The sequence below is a fragment of the Ctenopharyngodon idella genome, chromosome 20, assembly GCF_019924925.1.
Source record: "Ctenopharyngodon idella isolate HZGC_01 chromosome 20, HZGC01, whole genome shotgun sequence".
Taxonomy (NCBI): Eukaryota; Metazoa; Chordata; class Actinopteri; order Cypriniformes; family Xenocyprididae; genus Ctenopharyngodon; species Ctenopharyngodon idella.
Window position 1 is genome coordinate 8,970,595 of NC_067239.1, and position 17,469 is coordinate 8,988,063.

At 39.0% G+C, this 17,469-nt stretch overlaps 1 long non-coding RNA gene and 1 pseudogene across 1 annotated transcript; both read right to left on the minus strand.

Annotated features, from left to right (window-relative positions):
* Positions 1-2,761: 2,761 nt before the first annotated feature.
* On the minus strand, positions 2,762-8,630 carry LOC127502979 (uncharacterized; annotated as a pseudogene).
* A 1,064-nt stretch (positions 8,631-9,694) lies between these two features.
* LOC127502980 (uncharacterized) lies at positions 9,695-13,991 on the minus strand. The gene is made up of 3 exons (XR_007926977.1): positions 13,627-13,991; positions 13,290-13,448; positions 9,695-9,723 (listed from the first exon to the last, which is right to left on the minus strand). It is a non-coding gene; the product is annotated as an uncharacterized LOC127502980 (long non-coding RNA).
* Positions 13,992-17,469: the final 3,478 nt, after the last annotated feature.

The window sequence follows — 17,469 nt, forward strand, 5'->3', positions numbered from 1 at the left end:
TATAGTCATTATGGCCTTTAGATGTTTTTTTGAGGAGGTGGGGTAGTGCACAATAGGCCCCTGTGGCATGGCCTAAGCTTTTGTCCTTAATGGCATTTTTTTCCTTGCATTACTTTTACTTTTATACTTTAAGTAGTTTTGAAACCAGTACTTTTGCACTTTTACTTGAGTAAAAAGCTTGAGTTGATACTTCAACTTCTACAGAAGTCTTTTTAAACCCTAGTATCTATACTTCTACCTGAGTAATGAATGTGAATACTTTTGACACCAGTGCTTAGCTGGTGGTAATGCTGTGTCTTTTGTACAGGTGACGAGGTGGTGGTGCTGGCTGAGTGGAGGATCCAGGAACACAATGAAGGGAAACAGATGATGACAGATCAGACAATACAGGCAGGTTCTCAGGTGAGTCGAACTGGTATCTCAGATGAGTCTAGGGTCTGTGGTGCTTGTCCTTGACGGTGACGAGACCACGGAGTAAGGAGAAGGGAACAGTGGCATATGAAGGCAGTGTTGATGAGTGTGCACAGGTGCCGGTGATCCGAACTCAGGTGATGATCTGTGGCAGGTGTGATGATGGCTGACTGGGTGCAGGTGTGGATCAGGAGGGATGCTGGGAAATGTAGTGCAGACAGGTACTGAGCTGGTGACTGTGCTATAGTGACTGTGACAGCAGCGAAGTATACATATGAATCACTTGAGGAAAATAATTTTGTCATATATCATAACATGATCCTGGGTTTGCAGTCAATTGTGGGGTAATTTTATCATTTCGAAATCCTAAATTGTGCCCCCATACACTAAGAGACTATTGGCTGAAAATATTCCATATATATTAACATATTTTCACGTTGTTTCAACGTGAAATGCCACACATAGAGACAGTGGCATTTTTATAAGGCTATATTTTATACAAGTTGTATTTGCCACAACCACTTCAGTAGCTCAGAGGTGTCCAATCCTGCTCCTGAAGAGCCACTTTCCAGTAAGGTTTAGCTCCAGCCACAATTAAATAGACTTGAACCTGCTAAACAAAGTTTTCAGGATCACTAGAAACTTGAAGGCAGGTGTCTTTGAGCTAAAATCTGCAGGAAGGTGGCCCTCAAGAAGCAAGATTTGACACCACTGTCATGGTAACATTCCGATTCAAAATAAAGTGACAATGACGCATGTCTTCGTGTAGGGCAGGTGTGTCCAATCCTGCTCCTGGAGGGCCACTGCCCTGCAAATTTTAGCTCTAAACCTAGTTAAACACACCTGAATCAGGATTACTGGAAACTTCCAGGCAGGTGTATTGGAGCAGGTTGGTTCTAAACTCTGCTGTTGGTTCTAAACTCTGTTGTTCCACACCCGTAAGACCTTCGTTCATCTTCGGATCAAAAATTAAGATATTTTTGATAAAATCCGATGGCTCAGTGAGGCCTGCATTGACAGCAAGATAATTAACACATTCAAATGCCTAGAAAGATACTAAAGACATATTTAAAACAGTTCCTGTGACTACAGTGGTTCAACCTTATTGTTATGAAGCGACGAGAATTCTTTTTGTGCGCCAAAAAACAAAATAATAATAATATTAATTCAACAATATCTAGTGATGGCCGATTTCAAAGCACAGTGGTTCGGAGCATGAATCATACTGCCAAAGTCATGCGAACCATTGAAATTTCTAAACACTTGATGTAATGAATCCTCGTTTACTGAAATCGCGTGACTATCACGCTCTGAACCACTGATTCAAAATAAAAGATTCATAAAGCTTCGAAGCTTCATGAAGCAGCATTATGAAATCGCCCATCACTTGATATTGTTGAATAAAGTCATTATTTTGTTTTTTTGCTGCACAAAAAGTATTCTCGTCGCTTCATAACATTAAGGTTGAACCACTGTAGTCACATGAACTATTTTAAATATGTCTTTAGTAGCTTTCTGGGAATCTGAAAGTGTTAATTATCTTGCTGTTAATGAAGGCCTCACTGAGCCATTGGATTTTATCAAAAATATCTTAATTTGTGTTCCGAAGATGAACGAAGGTCTTACGGGTGTGGAACAACATGAAGGTGACTAATTAATGACAGAATTTTCATTTTTGGGTGAACTAACCCTTTAGCCCATCCTCAACCTAACCACAGGCTCTACTCTTCACCACAATGGTAACCCTACAAAACTAACATAACAGAACTCCCTGTAAATCCCAATATAACACAACAAGAAACACTAACTTATGTCTCTCTGTGTTAATCTTGTGCAAAAACACACAAAATTACACTTAATTTCAACATTTATTTTCCTTATACAGTCTGACACAAAGCATGCTGGGAATTAGAAAACTGCTGCAACTCAATCATATTAAGTTCCGCTTACTACAATCAAATTTTGAGTTCATGCAACTTTTTTCTATTAAGTACAATGAACTTTAATTATTCATTATTATTTATATACAAACTCATTTAATTTAATTAATTTCACTGTTCAGTTTTATAGTGTGGTACACTCTATAACAATCCTGTTCCTGGAGGGCCGCTGTCCTGCAGAGTTTAGCTCCAACCCTAATTAAACACACCTGAACCAGCTAATCAAGGTTTTACTATAGGCTAGAAACTTCTAGGCAGGTTTGTTGAGGCAAGTTGGAGCTAAACTCTGCAGGACAGTGGCCCTCCAGGACCGAGTTTGGACACCCCTGCTCTATAACATTCAAACATGATCACAATTTTTCAGATGTTTTAGGCATCGTTATTCTTCCCAACATAACTCCTACCTGTTGTACGCAGCCATTTTGCAGAGATATGAGGGTGGCGTCCTTCACAACAAACTGGGCGTCTAGCAGATCTTTGGCATCCATCAGTCTGCTTTGCTCCCTGAGAAGCTGCTCCAGTTTTCTGTCATACGTCTGTTGGGTGTCCTGCAGTTTTTTGCTGCTGTCTGCAGCCTCTTTGTCTCAACCTGTTTTGCACTTGTCCATTTCTGAAGTCAGCCTCATATTCTGTACTTCCAACCAACTGCTCTGTTTTTGAATGTTCGAGACTTTCGCTCCCACATTGTTCAGGTAGCTCTGGAACTTGTCCTCCACCTGCCAAAAAAGGCTGGAGCAGTTGGAGCGAATCATATTCATCTGTTCTTCCTGTTTCTGGCAGGTGAGGTGAAACATGAGTTGGTGAAGAAGTTATCAGTTTTTGTTAGGAAGGCATTTGTGACTGTCTGGATGCCTTGGAGGGAGTCTGCAAAGTCTTCTTTGTATTTCTTGGTGTAAACATCAAGCAGGGATTTCAAATTCATGTTTCCCTGTCTTAGTTGTATCACCTAGGTATGATGCTCGTTTTTATCCTTCACTGCGTTGTCCAAGTCAGCTTTAAGGTACTCCACTGTCTGACTGAAGTTACTCTTAAGGATACCATACAGAACTTTCTGCTGATCCAGAAGAGTATTCAGAGATTTTATTTCACCTGACAAGAGAAAAGAGAGCCACATCTACAGGACAGTCCATTCATGAATTTGATTATTCATTGATCGGTTATTGCATTCACCATTTTGATTGTTGTAGCTTGGTGGACATGGTAGTGGAGTATTTCGAGTGCTTGAAAGCTTCATTTTATTGACCTCACAAAGAGCTTGTAAAACAGCCATTCAAAATCAAACTTATGATTGTTAAGGTTAGGTTTACAAGATAAATATACCAAGGGTACAATTAACAAATTTAAAGGTAATCACAGACGATTAACTAAATAGTATCTTAGAATTAAAGAGATAGTTCACACAAAAATGAAACTTCACTCCTCATTTACTCACACTCATATTATCCCAAACCTGTATGACTTTCTTCCTTCTGTGGAACACAAAAGAAAAATTAAAGAATGTCTGTTTATTTTGTCCATACATTGAAAGTCAATAGAGTCTAATGCAGTAAAATTGTTTTGAGCCCCACTAACCAAAACATTGGAAACATTTTTCAAAACATCAGCTTTGCTATCTCTTTGTCTGCTGCATTCTTCACTCCAGTCTTTTACTTTGAGGGCACCGGTGAGGTCAGCTTTCTCTTTTTTGCGGAGTTTGGTGTTATCTGTGGAGAGCTTGTTTAAGGCCTGCTCCAGCTCTTCTACTCTCTTCTCTTCGGGGGTTTCTTGGGGAACTGGATCAGAAACAAAAAGAACACAATCCTCATGTAGTAGCCACAGCTTTTCCCCTTCACCTCCCGCTCGAATGTGGCCCGGGAGTAGCCGTTGTCATACATTTCTCCACTCCAGTTGTGGGAAAGAGATAAACCTTCTGACAACTGTGAATCTAGAGGTTTGTTATGAAGAAGCAATGGTCAAAAGGTTGCCAAAATACCCTGCAGTGCTGTCACACTTGTTGTCAAAGACATGTAAACACTTCTACCAGGACAGGGGGCGGTAGCTGTGTTTACAAATGTGGAGACCAGGGGGCGGAGCTACAGGTGGGCCTAGGCTAAACAGCTAATCTAATATGGCTAAACAGCTATCTATAACTCATTAAAAAATATCAACAACAAACAACACTTGACAAAGCAGACATTTTGGCATACTTTTGTGTGTTTTTGTCCGTTCAAGCACGAAAGAGAACTCAATGCAGCCACACTCTGTATGAGCGCATGGGTGTGTGTGTGTGTGTGTGTGTTACACAGACAGGAGACTCACAGACGTGTGCCAGTACAGATTTTAAGTTCTTATTTTTGCGTCTTATCATGCTTCAATGGTTTAATAGCCCTTGAATGAATGATAGTGTGATCATATACTGTAACATAGCTTTTTTTAGAAAATATTCAGCTGTAACCCCATTTGTAATCATTAACATTTTCATAAGTAACTGTAATTTAATATTTTTTTTTATCATTTATATTGTAATTAAATTATGTAACGCCGTTATGTAACTAGTTACTCCCCAACACTGTAGGTACAATATACTTATTGTGCTCATGTTGTATTGCAAAATGCTTTTGCTGCTACTGAGGTGGGATACTGGTACGATTAGAGACAAGTTTGTGGTATTTTTTGTTTTAAAAAATAAGGGAATTACACCGATCAGGCATAACATTATGACCACCTTCCTAATATTGTGTTGGTCCCCCTTTTGCTGCCAAAACAGCCCCGACCTGTCGAGGCATAGACTCCTCTAGACCCCTGAAGGTGTGCTGTGGTATCTGGCACCAAGATGTTAGCAGCAGTTCCTTTAAGTCTGTAAGTTCTGAGGTGGGGCCTCCATGGATCGGATTTGTTTGTTCAGCACATCCCACAGATGCTCGATTGGATTGAGATCTGGGGAATTTGGAGGCCAAGTCAACACCTCAAACTCGTTCTGCTCCTCAAACCATTCCTGAACCATTTTTGCTTTGTGGCAGGGTGCATTATCCTGCTGAAAGAGCCCACAGCCACCAGGGAATACCGTTTCCATGAAAGGGTGTACATGGTCTGCAACAATGCATAGGTAGGTGGTACGTGTCAAAGTAACATTCACATGGATGGCAGGACCCAAGGTTTTCCAGCAGAACATTGCCCAAAGCATCACACTGCCTCCGCCGGCTTGCCTTCTTTCCATAGTGCATCCTAGTGCCATGTGTTCCCCAGGTTAGCGACACACACACCCAGCCATCCATGTGATGTAAAAGAAAATTTTATTCATCAGACCAGGCCATCTTCTTCCATTTCTCCGTAGTCCAGTTCTGATGCTCACGTGCCCACTGTTGGTGCTTTTGGCGGTGGACAGGGGTCAGCATGGGCTCCCTGACTGGTCTGCAGCTATGCAGCCCCATACGCAACAAACTTTGAGGACAAAATATTCACTTGCTGCCTAATATATCCCACCCACTAACAGGTGCCGTGATGAAGAGACAATCAGTGTTATTCACTTCACCTGTCAGTGGTCCTAATGTTATGCCTGATCGGTGTAAATTACAGTGTATGTACTGTGTATATAGCCTACAATGTAAAAGCATGTAAGTCCCCTAAAGGATCGTTTGCAAACATAAATTGCTATCACCAGAAGTGGCAACTATAGTAACAGTACATTTTTGTTTGTTTGTTTGTTTTTGCTAGTATCAATATCAGACAATAGGCGCATCGACAAAACAGGACAAGCACTGTCATTTTCATGATTTGTGTTATGCAGATATATGACAGATAAATTTATTAACCAAATTTCATCTCCTCATGTAGACTGGAAGTGTGAAGCTGATTGTGAATCCCAAATTCAGATATTATGGTATTTTTTGTGGAAACATTTCTGTAAGGGCATCAATGTATTTGGGGATGGTTTTATTTTATTCATATTAATTTTAGGCTACATTCTCAAAATAAGTTCTTGCTTACAACAAGCCTGAACTTCATCTACTCCAAGCTCATGTCTTCTAAATCCATGTGGACGTGATACTGGATCTGACCTCCCCACGTCATATTATACCATCTGTATACTGGCATATTAGCATATGTTAGCGGGGCTGATGTAACACACACTCTCTCTTGAAGTTTTTGTCTCATAGGTGATGTCTTTATTAGAGCTGCAGTGATGTGCGTGTATGTATTGACAGGCTTTGATATCTGTCTGAAGTTTAAACTCTTTCATCTTTATGACAAACAGATAGAACAAAAAAGAATGGTGATAGGTGGAGATCTGCCCTTTCACAGTACCTTCTTTCCATCTCTCTCTCTCTCTCTCGTTATTCTGTGTTCTCTTCTCGTTCACCTCTTCCTGTCGGCTCTCATCAGAATGATGTCTTCACTCCAAAACCACAGAGACTTGTGGAAATGATGCTCCTCTCACTGTTGAACATGCCATAGATGTTTCAAAAGCTTAAACATAACTGATCCAACACGTGCAACCAGCAACACCAAACCTTCGTTCATGTTTTTTAAAAGTTCAACTTTTTTTTAAAGGAATACTTTAACCAAAAATAAAAATGTACTCACCCTCATGCCGTCCCAGTTGTATGTCTTTCTATCTTCAGATGAACACCAACAAAGTTTTTAGAAAAATAATACATCTCTGTGAGTTCATTCAATGCTCTTCATAAATCACACCATGTTCATTCATTTGGCCAGAGAAGAGATTTGACTTCATGATAATTTTTGACGAATTTTACAACACGACACGTTGTTGGATGTTATTGAACTGAATCTAATCAATACTGAACTGACTCAAGCTGAAAAATTACACTATTGTCTTCTGTAGAGCTGCGTATAGCTGAATTGAACCCGTTTCATAATTTATGAACCTTACACAGTTATTGAACTGAACTGAATCAACACTGAGTTGACTGGTGATCTTTTATATGTTAATGACATTAATTAGTCAACGTTTACAAGGCGGAGATCTGAAACCATTCAGCTGGCCACAATTTCAAGATCATTTGCGATTTATAAATTTGAAGAGAGGCATACACAGGTTTTTTTTGTGTGTACGTTTGTTCTCTGAATCACACGTATACACATTTGAGAAATTATCATAATTTCTTTGAACAGCCCCTTATGCCCCCTGGTGGGAATGAGTCAGGTAAATCTAGTCTTTTTAGCTTTAACATTTTTAGCAAAACTGCATAAAAGGGGAAAAATTAGGAGGCGCAGCTTCTCAATTATCTACAATCTCTGCATTCATTCACTTTAAAGTATATAGCTGTCAAAACACTACTTGTGTAACAAATCCTCCACCTTCAAAACATTTCAAAACAATTACTGTCCATCCACAAACCGCCTGCTGTGAGCAATGTTTCTGTTGTTATGCATAGTCTGTACTGCTGGTCTCTATTTTTGCAAGGACTATGATAGTTAGCTTTTTGAGATATTTACTCTATTTTGTGTAAAATATCTGCCAGAAACCAGAACATTTGGAAGGTTTGGAACAAACAAGATGCTTTGTGAAGCTGTTTATTGCAGATATAACTTTTTTGTTATTTAAGCAATCATCATTGGACAAACATCATTCAGTGTATTAGCATGCATTTGTGTCCGAGAATGCATTAGAATATGTAGCAACACTTTACAAAAAGGTCTCATTTAGTTAATGTTAGTTAATGCATTAACTAACAATGAGCAATACATTTGTTTAAGTATTAAAGGTGCAGTGTGTAAATTTTAGCGGCACTAGCTGTGAGGTTGCAAATTGCAACAAACGGCTCAGTCCACCAATCACCCTTCCCTTTCGAAGCACACAGAGAAGCTACGGTGGCTGACACAGGACAAAGATGTCGTCGTCTGAGACAACAGAGAGTAGCCAGTCAAGCAATGAGGTTTCTTCTTACTAACAAGGAACGGTCACTGCTTCTAACCAGACGACTACTACTACTACTACTACTTCATGCATATTCAACATAGTGACGATGCAAGCTGCCTCTAAAAAAACCAACAAAAAAGAAGAAGAACATAGTGACAAAACGTGCTCTGTAGAGCAGTTTGTCCATTTAGGGCTACTGTAGAAACATGCTGGTGCAAAATGGCGGCTTAACATGTAACACCGTGGCTGCGTCCGAAACCGCCTACTCAATGAGTAGGAACTTAATTTCAGTAAGTACTTAAACTCTAACTCGTTGAGTATGAATGCGGATATCATCTGCCATGTTGACGTTATCACAAACGCAACACATTAAAAGATATGAGCGACAGGTTTAATTCATCTATCTGTAAATATCTTGATATCTTGTAGTATAACCAATACATTTTGGATTCATTTAAGTTCTTATATTTTGAACCCTACTAATGTGACCCACAGTTTATTTTTTGTTACGAAAACTCAAAATCGTGATCTCTTGAATTTGTTGTTAATTTATTTATTTTATATGCAAAAATGTTCATCCACAAGCAAAAGTGGCATAAATCTCCTTTGTTTTCCTTTTTCTTGTTGAATCAATGGCAAAATAAATACTTTTTTATGCATTACGGTGATGTATTAAAAGATATTTAACCTTGTGATCATGCTTTTTTAAACCCATTTTTATGGGGTTTTTTGTCATTATTATTGTTCATTGTTAAAGATACAACCATGGTATTTTCCCTGATCTTGTATGTAATTATAAGTTCTGCAATAAAAATAAAGATATGAGCAACAGGTGTACTAATACCTCATTGCACCAGTAACTCGACAACCCTACCTAGTATGGTTTTCCTCAGCATTTGCAATGTCTGCACAAAGAAGACGTCAGGCAGCTGCTCGAAGATCTCGCCTTTGAAGAAGAATGTTGATTTTATACTAAAAAAAAAATGTAAGTATCACTACTTAAATTAAGATTACCCCAGAATGAATTGCATTGATAGCCCACCCCAACAATTACACACACAATAATGATAAATGCTGACCAATACTTAATTATGTTACTTTTCGTTTTACTTCTGTCGTAAAACCAGCAAAATGAAATTTGTTTTGTCATATGACATAGCTATGCATGAATACACACTAGACAATCATATAGCCGATGTGAATACTTCTCCATTTTCAGTCAAGCAATGAATTAATGCATGAATTAATAAAATAAATATATCAATTTACTGACAACAATATGAAACATAAATGAGTAAAAGAATGAATAAATACCATCACAATAAATAAATACATATACAAGTCAACAACACACGAAACATGTCCTTCATGTCAGCGTTGTTTCTTGCCATATTTCATTAAATATTTTTTCAACTACATGCTAATTTTTGTTGTAATTTTATTACTTTTGTGGTGTAGTGGGCTAAACCACTGAACTGAACATCACCTTTTACTCCAGGGGGATCGTTCCTGTAATAATAAGAGCACTGTAAGTCAATTTGGATAAAAGCATCTGCAAAACGCATAAATGTAAATTTGTTTTTGTAAATCCTTTTTTGTTAGTGTCTCGGGCACAAACGCTCAATAAAGTTGCTTATTTCTTTAAGTTTACCTTTTCAAGGTACTACTATAATATAAATGCATACATACATTTCATACAATTTCTATTTCGGGGCATAAAGGATTATTTCACCCAAACATATAAATTCATTCATTATTTACTTGCCTTCACGCTGTTCAATCCCTGTGTTCATTTTGTTTCCTTTTTCTTCTGAGCACAAAAGATGATTTAGGTCAAGTTTGTCCTGCTGATTTCTGTTCATACAATATCAGTCAATGGAGCCTGACTTCCAGAAGCTTCATGACATTAATTGATGATGCTTTTGAAGCTTGTGAAAGTTGGGCTCCATTGTGTGGACAGAAACCAGCAGAACAAACTTGACCAAAATTACATCCTCAATGCACACTTAATAACATAAACATAATATCATAATATAAAACATAACATGAAAATCAGTCATTTTAACAGCACAATGTCATTTGCTTTCTGTATTAGAAGTAACAAAATTATCTTACTTTATATTTTTGTTTCAGGTTTTCCCTTTTTTCCCCCCCACAAATGCCACCATCACCTTTCCTTGCAGGTCCTGCTCCACCACAAAAGCTCTGCAGCAAATGCACAGAAATCAAGAATCAGAAAAGTGCTGTAATAACTCTCTTTGAAATCACAATAATTAAAATAAACTACAACATATGATTTAAATAGATTTTTTATTCATTTCTGTAGTCTCCTCACTCAACGCCTTTCAAAGCATTCCTTCAGCCTCTCTCCACCGGATAAAAAAAACTACGGAGCCCCTAAAGGGACATTTGCAAAAATAAAAAATTGACCAAACTTTCGCGTGCGCACGAGAAACTTATGGCGTGCGTACGCGTTACAATTTCCGGTTTGTGTATACTAAAACCTATTTCATTTGTGCGTCACTGCCTATGAAGAAGGCAAAATTATAAAGAAGAAGATAGTATGGACGCACATGAATTATTAAAGATCTATTTGCTCAAAATTATGTAGAAAATGCGAGTATGGATGTGCATGAATTAATAAAGATCTATCTGCTCAAAATTATAAAGAAAATGAGAGTATGGATGTGTATGAATTAATAACGATCTGTTTGCTGAAATGTGGCTTTCGTAGGGCAGTTTATATCACGGCCTATGTTATGTTTATATTATGTTAATATAGTTTATATTATGTCTGCTTTAAAGCATTCTCTGTGACGGCCAGGAAACCGCGACATGAATGGCTGTGTGCATTGTTCTTTTTGCCAAGTTAAAAAAAAAGGCTGATACAGTAAAAAGTGCTCAAAATGTGGCTTTCGTTAGGGCAGTGCGTCATATTTCAAGGACTTATGTACATTTTAACGAATTTAACTCTGTGGCATCCAAGAAATCGCGCTGGGAAACGGGTTCAGTGTGCATTGTCATAATGCCACGTTTAATGGTTCATGAAAAAACATTGGTACAGTAAAAATGATAAAACTTTGTATTTCGTTAGGGCAGCAGGCCATATTTATATTGTCCCATATAAAAATACTGGAACTGTAAAACGTAGGCCTACTTAAATGTCGTATTTCACAAGATCAAACGCCCCTTTATTAAAACTTTTTTCGGATTTAACGCATCCTTACAGGTGGCAGAGAAATGCTTATTTTCTTCATTCAGTTCTAACAGCGCTTGTTGCGAGCAGAGCCATTGACATAAAGGACTTTAGATATAAAGGAAGGCACATGTTTAAAAAAAAAAAATAAAACGATTAGCTGGATTCATCCTAGACGAACTGGTCTAAGAAACCCAGATTTTGAGCAAATACAGCTTTATTAGTTAATGTGCATTTATACTCTCATTTTCTTAATAATTTTCATGATCTTTATTCATGTGCATCCATACTCTCGCTTTCTTCATAGGCAGTGACGCACAAATGAAACAGGTTATAGTATACACAAACCGGAAATTGTAACACGTGCGCACACGATACATTTCTCGTGCGGACGCGAAACTCTGTCAATTTTTTTTTATTTTTGCAAAGGTCCTTTTAGGGGCACGTCGCGTTTCTCCTCCTTGTTCGATTATGACGTATCCTCTCTCGTGGCCTCCTGGGATAGAAAAGTATCCATCGGATGAGCACTCAAAAATCTGGGCGGAAGCAGTAGGCCATCTGGGAACTTCTCGACTACTCATTTATAATTACTAAGGTTTCGGACATACTTATTCGCTCGCCTACAGCTTTTCCCCTACTATATATTAGGTAAGTAGGCATATTCGGACGCACTTTAAGTATACGCACGTCCGAATCTCGCGAGTATTAGTACATCATCCAGGTAATTCTCGCCTACTCTTTTTTGAATACTAAGGATTCGGACATACTTATTATTTCGGACGCAGCCAGTGTCTACACCAGACGCGACTTTTATTGCGTCGTGGTGCGCCGCGCCGCAACAGCTAAACGCTGTCTACACTGAACGCGACAAGACGACCGTTGGAAAGCACTTGGACTACGTCAGAAATAGAACGGGGAAGCAGTTGGGAACCCCTGTTGTAAGAGGACCTACGATGTATGTACAGTAGATAGAAATGGCTCATTCGAAAGTAATAAAAACATAACGGTTCATTATGTAAGGTCTATGAAAACATAGTTATGTATATTATATTGCATTTCTGTCAATAGATCCTCCTAAATATTACACAGTGGACCTTTAATCAATCTTTGTTGGCGTTAGTTAATAAAAATACAACTGTTTATTGTTAAACAGGTAGCTCTGGTCCATTAAATAATATTAAGAGATACAACTTTTGATTTTAATAATGTATTAGTAAATGGTGAAATTAACATTACCTAAGATTAACAAATGCTGTTGATGTATTTTTCATTGTTCATCTGTGTTAACTACTGGTAATAAATGGAACCTTATTGTAAAGTGTTACCAAAAATGTATAAAAATATAAAATTTATGTAACAGTTAGTTCTAGTCCTCAAATTTGATTGGCAGAGTGGAGTTCCAGATTGGGCTATCAGTCTTTATATTATTGGTTGGGATTTATTGGCTCTTTCTTCAGATTACATCAGTAGGTGACCACAAATGACTGAGTCACTGAATTATTCACTCAGCCAATTCATTCAAAAACAATGATTCATTCAGAAATGAAACAGATTGCACTGAGATACGCAGTGGTTGATTCTGCATTGCCTATGTCTTTTTTTTTTTTTTTTGGCAAAGTAAAATAGACAAAGTAAATGTAGTATTTTGTCTAAAATGTAAGATACTCATTCAGTTGTTTATTGTATTATTGTATAAAAGAAATATCACACTTGCAATTATGCTGTTGTTCTTAATATCAGCATTCTTGCTAGTGTGACAGTGATTAACTGATGCATACAGAATATTAATATATATTATTATGTTCTGCTCATGGTCAGCACATGTGATTTTCTCCAAAATGTTTGTATGTCTGGACGAAGATAATTAACCCCTTTATACCTCAGCTTTTGATGTAACTTCCATCTCTTTAGCAGACACTTGCATTTTCTGGCAGTGGCATCCTAGGAACTTCCTCTCCGTTGAACGACTTCTGACTGGCAGGCGCTATCAGGGATAGCAGGGATGAAGGGTGTGTGTATGTGTGTGTGTGGCCTGTCCCTGAATGAAAAAACAGGCAGCTGTCAGAAAAGTGAAAAGTCAATAACTACAGACATCAGAAAGCCCATCTCTGGGTGTGCATGTGTGTGACATATCTCTCCTGCTTAATCCACACAGGACTGCACATCAAAATCAGTTCAGTTCTCCACACATCAAACAGTGCAGCATACTTACACACCTACAGAGAACCTGCCGCTGCAGTTCAGTTTACTCCAGTGTCTCTCTCTCTCCCTCGACAAACACCTGTTCAGACGACTGCCACATCTCTGGAGACTCTAATCCGCTTCCCCGGTCCTCTCTTCCTTTCACCCTCCATCCATATCTCTCTCTGGCTTTCTTTCTCTGCCTGCTTTCAGTTCAGTGGAATTAGATTTGACTCAATTCAATTGAGTTCAGCTCCATCAAAGGATGTTTGTTGGCAGGATCAGTTTGTTCTCTTTTCAGTAGCGAGCGTCATAAAGCCTATTCCTCTTTTAGACTCTCTCTCTTTCCCTCCCCAGGGTCTCATTCCCTGCATCACTGCAATGTTTGTCCACTGACGTGCATGCGTGGAAACCTAATAACAGAGTGTTATAAAATGCTGTGTCATAAAGTGTATAATGCTCCAGGGCTTTTGGCCCCTCATAATGATAATAATCACTAGATAGGTATATTTTCTGAACAAAATGTGAGTGCTGGTGATAAATTCACCATCAGGATGTTGGAGTCATATACACTGCCACAAGAAAAATGAACCAGAACCCATATTTATACATGGGTTGTTTCAACCCAAATTTGATTCAAATATGTACAAACCAGACATTGGGTTACATTTTTTAATTAAATTTTTAACTCAGTGGTTGGGTTTGTCCATATTTGACACAAGTTTGGGTTGAAACAACCCAGCATTTTTTAGAATGTATGATATTCTACTGCAAGGATATGACTGGGGGGCCCAAGGGCTGTTAGAGATTCTACATGGGGCCTCAGTACACTGCACCAGGGCAAGAAACCATCTCCTGTGATATTCTTATGTAGACATATGACTGAATTCCCTAGGGTCATTTGAGGGCCCACATAGGGACTACCCAAGGGAAAAGAGCTGCCTCCCATGTCTCTATGGTATTCTGGTGCAAAGATATGCCTGGGGCCCCCAAGCACTGCTGGGAGTCTCACATGGAGCCTCAATATACTGCACCAGGGCGTAAGGGTGCATATCTCTAACCTCATGCAGAGATAGGGCCATCTGGGGGCCCCAAGGAAGAAGAACTAGTCCCCATGTCTTTATGACAGGGATGGGAAACTTTGGTACTGGAGGGCCACTGTCCTGCAGAGTTTAGTTCCATCCTTAATCAAACACACCTGCTTGTAATCCGACCAGAAAGACTCAGGGCAACTTTTTTTCTTGGTATTTATTCTGTAAAGTATTAACAGATGGTAGTGAGCTACAATGATTCATGTTTAGTTGTATAGATAAGTGTTTTGGCATAGACCACGTCCTTAGTCTAAATCCTGGGGGATGCAGATTCGGCTGATCCTGCCTGAAGATGAAGGCAGGGGCGGAGCCTACCCCCGATGGATGGACAGGGCCAACCTGGTGGTGGTGGGGAGGATGGAGGGGAACGTCAGGCTCATCAACTGCGAACGTGAAACAGAGAGTTCAGTGCTTATATACTCCAGGTGTAAAGCAGTGATTGGCCAGACCTATTAGTATGAATGAATGACATGGCATTAGAGTCTTCCTGGTAGAACAATGTAGACACACTCAATGATGACTGACAATTAGCATATAGTTTGGATTGGCGGTATCGTTCTGTTCTGGGTAAGAGCTCCCTGCCCATCCATGCAGCCTAGCATGGATAAGAGCAGGGAGAGCAGCGATAACCCCATTTAGTGTAAACAGAACAGAACCAACATAAGGTATGCAGATAGCATTAATGTTCTTAGTGACAATAATTTAGTGTAACAACATAATTCAACAAAAACGAGTCTGATTCGAAGAGGTATATCAGAGGCCAATCCCGACTGGACGAGAGGAGGAGCTGGGGATGGAAGAGGGTAATTAGCTCCAGAGCAGCGTGATAAAGCTGCTGATAATACTGAATGGACCTTATATTATAGGGATGCTGTGATAGGCATTGTATTCCTATAGGTAGACGTGGATCAACTGAGAGTCAGGTGATGCGAGGTTGACTCACGTGACCTGCGAGAACTAATACGCTTAGTTTTTCAATCAATCCTGAGGACATAGGTTCGATTTTTTAGGTGTGTTTGATTAAGGACGGAACTAAACTTTGCAGGACAGTGGCCCTCCAGATATTCTGGTGCAGAGATATGAGTGGGCCCCCAAGGGCTGCTGGGGATCCCACATTGGGCCTCAATAAATCGCACCAGGGTGTAAGACCCCACCCTGGTCTCTACGATATTCTGATGATGAGACATGATTGGGGCCTTAAGGGGACTTGGGGGACCCACACAAACCTCAATACATTGCACTAAGTCAAAAGAGCCCATGTCTCTTTAATATGTTGATGCACAGATATGAAAAGGGCCCTCAAGGGCTGCTGGGGACTTCACATGGGACCTCAGTACACTTCACCAGGGCACAATAGCCTACCCCCTGTCTCTTTGATATTGTCATGCTGAGTTATGACTAAGAGTCTCAAGGGGCAATTTAGGGGGACACCATGGGACCTCTGTACACTGCCCCAAGTCAAAAGAGTCTACTCAGATAACTATGATATTCTGGTGATGAGACATGACTGAAGCCTTCAAGGGAGCTGGGGGCCCCACACAGATCTCAGTTCACTGCACCAGGACTCTACTCCATTCATCTTTGAAGTTGTGATAGGGGCCCATGGGGACTCAGTACACTACTCCAAAGAAAACAAGCCAGTCCCAATGTCTCTTTGACATTATTATGCAGAGATATGACCGGGCCCCCAAGGACCACTGGGGGCCTCACATGGGGATTCTGTACAGTACCCCAAGGAAAAAGTGTCTCTATGATATTCTGGTGCAGAGATATAACTGGGGGTCCCAACAGCCCTTGGCATAATAAGTATGAAGAGTAATAAGCATTATATCTACAACTAATTATGCACATAGATCAAAAAATAAATAAATAAAAAAGAAACATTGTGCAAATAACAAATTAAATATGTTGTATTTAATACCCTCTTAATGGTGCTAATATTAATATTCACATGGTGTATTTAAATAAATTTGCAAGTATTGGGGTTAGAATTAGTTCTGTTCTGCTGGCACTCAAATAGCTTTACAATTCACATGCTCTCATGCATATCTGTTTGAGTTTTACAACTAACAAATTGAGTTTAGCCTCTGAAATTACTATATTACTTGAAATATCTCTCTTGTCTCAAATAGATTTTTTTTTTTTTGTTCTGTCCACAATCATTGTTTTGAAAGACTAGAATGAATTAACTTTATACGTGATGTGATTTCCAACAGTGTCATCTAATTTCACTCTTAAAGGGTCTGAAAAGAAGAGATGTGATTCTTTCTGTTCTTCATTTTTCATTTTTTGTCATTAATCATTCTGCTATAAACAGTCTGACTGTGTTACACTTGCAGACGTGGGAGAGAGCTTCCATACTTCAGATGAAATTTATTAGGGCTGATTTTCAGAAAGATGAGAGTGTTATAGAGTCGGCAGGACTCTTTATCGGTTTGATTAGATTATAAATGAACATTAGCTCTGAATTCTCTCTCTCTCAATCACTATCAATCATAATGGTGTAAACAGGTGCATATAAAGTAAAGCTTATGTTGAAAATCCCTGGAATGTTCTAGATGCCAAAACCAAAATTTATGCAAAGTAGGTTATATCATGAGCTATAATCATAAAAACTTATTGCAGCTATAGTATGTTTGTCTTTTAGGGGGTACCAGAGGCATTTCTGGTTCTTTCAATTAGAATTCAAGGTGACATGGGTTCAAATACCAGTTGTAGTATTTTTTTAACAGATTTCTTTTCATTTTTTCCCCTTTTGTATGGAAAATTACCTCATGTATACAATTA